Raw genomic sequence first — 6,794 nt, forward strand, 5'->3', positions numbered from 1 at the left:
AAAAGGTGTTCACATGCATTTCACAAGTTGCCTTAAAAACATGTCCAGAAGGTTCCCATAACTGTGAGCAGCATGGGACCCGGTTAAGTTTTAAAATGGGCGAGCAAACTTGGAGAGATTCATAATTGGTGAAAACCTCGTGGATTAAGTCATCAGCAGTCACCTTACTTAAGCTATAGTTTAGCTGTAGTCAGTGCACCAGGCAAGTTCATTAAAAATACACCAGCCTATCTTGTCATATGTTCAGTCAATGATCGCAGTTAAGCAACCGTAAATGGCATGCAAACACATTCCTTTGTTGACTGACAGACTTTTGATTGACAGCCAGAAGATGCCATGGCAAACAATCAGAAACGGACTCAAAGGCTGCTCCAAAAATCTGTTGTTGTTGTTTTTGATCGCTTGTTTTTGTCAGTTGCTGAAAATAGTCAAATAATAGTCAAATAACAATTGGAGTAGGCTCCTCAAATGGAATCGCCGGTTATTTAGATTTTTTTATTTGGAACAAATATTGTTTTAGATATTAGTTCCCCAAGTTCACCAACACTATATGTCTGATAACTCGCCCACTCTTCATTAGGCCGCTCACCTTCAACACATTCGGACCAGCCACCGAAGTCCCTGTTATCACATGGATTTACTGGGGATAGCTCATAAAATCCTATATGACTTTTCAAACTGTTATCATACACCAGTTGAAATAGGAGTCGTTTAATGGGACGTATTAAACGGCTAATTGAAGTGTAATGTGCTCAGGTTTTATTTCCATTGTAATTGATGGTGACACGTGAGAGCATAAAGCCCACAGACCATTAAATGAGCTCGATGAATTAATTTGATGCAAGCACACGTGTGCGTGTGTGTGTGTGTGTGTGTGTGTGTGTGTGTGTGTGTGTGTGTCTCTAAGTGGTTAAATCTTTGGAGGACATACTTGTCTGTGCATATTTAACCAGCGTGTATCCTCTGCCGTGGGTAGAAGTTCTTGTGTGTTCCGTCTTTGTGCTTTTGTTCACGCGTGTGCTGGTGTGTTTGAAAGCGTCACCATCCCAGAGCCAGTCACCGCCGCCGCCGCCCCCTCATCAACCCGCTAATCACTGTGATTAGTGACTCATTTCATCATTACAGGTTTCACACCACACACTGCTTACCTCCGCGCGCACACACACACACACAACCGTTCCTAGAGAGAACTTGCACACAAACACACAAACATGCAAACATGCAGAGGCCTGGCTGTGGATCACACACTCCTCCACCTTCACCCCATGCAGTCTGCCATCCATCACCGTGCCACTGGGGAGGGAGACGGAGAAAGGAGAACGATTTGGAAGTGGAGCGAGAGAAAGAACAGAGGAGAGAGAGAGAGAGGGAGAGAGACAAAGGAGTGAGCGCGTCTGTCTTTTTTACCTTGAGCTGGGCCTCTCGTAATCTCTGCCATAACCACACGCACGCACGCACGCACGGAAACTGAACAAGATATTTGAAACCAGAAAGCCTTTAACCACTTCCGCAAGGGGCACCTCGAGTGTATGCGTGTGTGCACGAGACGAGGTGCATCAGATGTTATATGAAGCAGTGTGAGGTCAGGCACGTCAGTTAAGGAGCAGCAAACACAGACTCTCGAAAACACGCATATAAATACACGAGTCACAAACAGAAAGTACTACGTATTACAACTTTTTAAATCATCGTTTTCTGGCTCATTTTCCCTTCTGTCTGTTTGCAGTTTGAAATCTATTAAATTTGATGTTTTAACAATAATAATTTTACACGCAAATATATTACACACATACATTTCAATTTTTGTGTCAGAAAGACACCCAATTACAAAACATACGTCTTCCAGTATTGCCTATCCAAACAACATGTGTGCACAAAAAAGAAAGAAAAAAATTCCAACTGAAATATCTGCATAAAGAGCCATTGCATATCTATGGATTAACTGGACAAATAGTTGTTCTTTTCCTGTTCTGCCAGGCTTTCTACGGATAACTGGCTAATTTATATGTCTCATATGTGAGCAGCCAACTCAGTCTTTGTGCATCATCCACATTTACAAATCAATTTTTTCTTTATCTGACAAAAATGAGCACTGCACAGTTCACATTAGACGTCATTTAGGCAGCACATCCGCTTCTATATTGCATGTTCATACAACACAGACCCAGAGCATATATATCAACAGTGAGAAAAATATATATTTTGAAACTTTGAGTCGCTTATTTACACATCCAGCAGTGTAAATAAGCAAGTCATTCATTCGCGGTTCTGGCTACCTGGTGGATTGTGGTCTACAGCTGCTTTCAGACATGCACTGAATATCGGACATTTTCCTGAACTTTTCCGGAGGGACCGTATGCGAGAATGCAAACATCCACAAATGTTTTGCTGGAACCTTTCCTGCCAAGTGAGCATACAGCAGAAAAATCTCAGGAAGATCCGCGGCGAGCGAGCAGGCGCTCTACCCGAGGGGCAAACCCCTCGCCTGAATGTTCTAGAAATGATCCTGTTGGTGTGAACGCATCAGACTCAGACATTCTCCTGCTGCGTTCTTCATACATGAGCGGCAAACTCCCCAAGATGCCCGGACCCAATTTTGTGGCCACTTTCCGGACATTTGCCTCTTTGTTTCGTTTCCACCGTTCCACTGCTCATGTGTTGTGTCACGAGCTGAGCCGATCCACCTAGTTACGCTTTCTTTTTCATCTGTGTTTCCATGGCACGTTGTCTGCTGTGACTGATCCAGCCGGGCAGGACGAACGCTGGGCTGAATCCTTCCCATGTGCCAAGAGACTGTCGAAATACTAATCCCACTCCGGGGTCAGAGTACATTAGCAGTCTCTTTTATGAGGTAGCGTACCCCCAGAGCCTTTAAGAAGGGAAACCTTTAGAACAATGGAGATCGTTTCCTGGAGGCTCTGAAGCAAATAAATTCAGCCTGTTGGGACCTTTGAAGGGCACATGGCGTTTTCACCGAGCTCCTGTAACTTCTCACCAGCAGACAAGTGTTAAACTCTCACGCGCCCAATCACTGACTTTGCATTCGCTGCCACAAAATGACCGCACATGAAATAAAAACAGGGATTCAAAGGAAATGTAACAGCTAAAGGTGTTTACAAAGCTACTGTACAAATGTGCGTTGGAACAGGTGTGGCACCGAGATAGTGAGACAAAGAAGCCAAGTTCAGACTGTTGGGACGGGGCGGTGGGGTCGTGGAGAACTAATCTTAACCAGACCTGCTTCGTCTGTCTTCAACCAGCAACACCTCGTAACACTGAGTTGAGTGTGTGTGTGTGTGTGTGTGTGTGTGTGTGTGAGTGTAGGAGGACGAGGAGGTTGGGACTGGTCTGCATCATGTTCCACTTTAAAAGAAGATATTTTCTGCAGAGTCTGCAGCTCCAGTCTCTCCCCTTCACTAGCACAGTGCATGTATGCATGTGCATAAGCACGTGCGTGTGCATGAGTGTGTGCGTGCATGAGTGTGCGTGTGTGTGTGTGTGTGTGTGTACACGTGTGTTACAAAACCTCCCACCATATGGCCTGTTTTACCATGTAACCCAGCGGACTGTATTACCGGGTGACAGATGCAGGATGAAGTGTCATCCATCTCCACACCTGCGGTCAAGGGGTGTGTGTGTGTGTGTGTGTGTGTGTGTGTGTGTGTGTGTGTGTGTGTGTGTGTGTGTGTGTGTGTGTGTGTGTGTGGTACATGTTGTGGTCAAACAACAACATGTATCCAAATTGGTGAGAGAGTCGTGAACCCAGCATTGCTTCTTCCTTCCTGACGTAGTAGATAAGCTCATAACTTCAGCTCCAAACTCCTGAAAATGTCAAGGAGTTTTTGCAACAACAGAAGAAGAAAAACAGAATTTGTGCTTCATTGTAATCAGCATTGTTTTGACTAGTTTTATATATTTTTTGGCTTGTATTGTAGCAGTGGTGTAACTCATTGAACAATTTCTTTTCTTTTCTAGTTCTTGGTATGAGCATTAATTGCGCTTCAGGGAAGAAAACAACAACAACGCACACACACACACACACACACACACACACACAACACAACAACACACACACACACACACACACACACACACACACACACACACACACACACACACACACACACACACACACACACACACACACACACACACACACACACACACACACACACACAAACGTGGCCCCAACGGCAGTTCTCCTTCCTCTTCGCTCGTCTCTCCCACGCTCACTTTTCACTCCTACACAGTCTCTACTCCTCAACACGGTATGAACATACAGTAAACATGTCAGCTATTTTTTTTTTTCTCCTACAAGACGGGGACTTGGCATTCACAGTGACTCGAGTAAAAATAACTTGAGTTATTAAATAATGCAAGTTGAGGTTTTAATGAACAATGCTCTGACATTTGATTTCTTTATATCTTGTCAGCTATGTGGTTTTTTTTATCTTCGCTTTAGTTTAGCGAGACTGGCCTCATTCAAATGTAAAAGCTTTATGTACGTTATCCTCTGATTCTTTGTCTAGAGCCTGAAAAAAATTGCGACTGGAGAGCCGGGTGAACACCTCAGTTGCAAGGCGGTGAGAAAACCATTAAATGAGTTTAAGTGGTAAGTACATACAAATCTCACAATTCCCATTGCCCTGCCTTTTTACTACAGCATCTTCAAAGTGTGTGCCTCGCGTTTGAGGTCCAGAAAGGCAGCCCGTTGGCAATCAAACAGAAGAAGAAGAAGAAGAAGAAGAAGAGAGGAAGAGGAGGAGTGAGGTGAGTGCTGGGGGGGGGGGGGCAGAGGCATGTTTACCTCTGTTCTCTGGGGGCACTGCTTTAGGGTTTGAGGAGGAGAAGGGGGGTCTTCAGTGGGGTAAGAGGAAAGGGGAGGACTTTGGGGGTGGAGGGGTGTTTTTGTCAGGCTGTGTTTTGATTTGTCAGAAGGTCCAAGGAAATGATGTTCACGCTCTGAGGACAAAACCATCCTGCACGTCCTCTGCCGATCACACATTTCACTCCCTTATCAAACTTTCACACCCTTAACATGGTCATTCGCACCTACACAGAGAGACTGTGTAGTGCAGTATGAGGGCCCCTCTGCAATTAAACCTACAACCCGCCGTTAATGATGGAGTGGTAAAAACTTGCAAACGAGAAAGAAGAAGCAAGAAATGTAAGAGAGTTGACGAGTGCTGCACGAATCTATTTTGAGAAAAGGGAACTGATGGTTTACTGCATGTTACTCCCAAAACACACCCATGGTCAATTAGGAGACATACACATACAAGTATAACAATGCGCCTTGTGTGGAAGCATTTCTCTCGGTTATACAAGCAAAAGTGGATTTGGACACATTCTCAATGTGCTTAGAACATTGACATAGAGCCCTGCTTCTCAATGTGGCTGTAGAAAAAGTGGAAAAGGAAAGAAAATATTAACACACAATGGTGAATGAGCTGATTGTGTGAGCAGATTGCTCAGGGAATTTACTCAATTCAGATCATGTACATGCTAATAAAGATCAGCATAAAATAAAACCCTCAAACCCAGATAGACACCCATCCACACCTACACCCCCCCCTCTCTCTCTCTCTCACACACACACACACACACACACACACACACACACACACACACACACACACACACACACACACACACACACACACACACACACACACACACACACACACACACACACACACACACACACACACACACACACACCGAGCCAGAGGATAGGGAGGGGTAGGGGCCGACCGACTTTGAATACAAGAATTATTCAAGCGTGCTTATTGCTTCTTTTCCCTTTCTTTGCCTCTCTCACTCCTCTGCTGCCCCCTCTCTTTGTTGGCATGTGTGTAACACTGAAGTGTGTGCCTGTGTGTGTGTGTGCGTGCGTCCGTGTGTTTGTGAGTGTGTGAGAGAGAGAGAACTGGCACACTCTAACCTTGACACTTGAGCATCATGGAGAGATGAATGAAAATTACCAATTGGGGGGAGGGGGGGGACTGCAGGAGAAGATGATAAGAATATATACACAAACACAAACACACACACACACACACTCCCGCAATATAGGCAACAAACAGAATGTGTTGTGCGTCACTGTATGTGTGTGTCCAGTCAGCAGCGGCAGGGAGGGGATGGGCTCTCTGATCTCAATGGCCTGCCAGTTATTTCAAGGCCTTGGGCGTCTGCGCTGGGTTGATGTTGTTTTCTTTCAATCAGGCAGCAGCGTGGGACGCGCTCACGCTGCCGACTGCTCCTCACATAAACACTCTTTTAGCGCGGGGATGAGGACGGGGCCCGGACACCGTGTCGGCTGCTCCACGGCTGTGTTGGGATCTTCTCCCCGAGTGACAGAAGCCTTCACGCAGCAAACGTTTTTCACAGCATATTAAAAAAAAAAACTGACAAAAAACACGAGGAAGAGACATGTTTCAATTAAAATGCACCTATGCATGGTGAATTTCATTTTCAATACGTTTACGGCACATACTGTAATGCATTTACATTTATATGTCTGACAACTCATACCGTTTTATACACCTTTGTTCACAGATTTAGTCTTGTGTTTTCATTTATATTTTCAACCTTCTATGAAGCAGTTTTTGATGTTGATTGGTTTTCAGAAGGATTATACAAGTAAACTTTTAAAAAACATTTTCCCTATTTTTTTATTGGGAGCATTTGACGTTTAGACTAAATATCAAGAGGTTTGGTTTCATATCAATTACAGTTTGGGAGTTTGAGGTTAATTAGGCCAAAAAATGTAAGGGATGACTTTTAAAAAGGAC

The sequence above is a fragment of the Scophthalmus maximus genome, chromosome 22 (assembly GCF_022379125.1).
Source record: "Scophthalmus maximus strain ysfricsl-2021 chromosome 22, ASM2237912v1, whole genome shotgun sequence".
NCBI lineage: Eukaryota > Metazoa > Chordata > Actinopteri > Pleuronectiformes > Scophthalmidae > Scophthalmus > Scophthalmus maximus.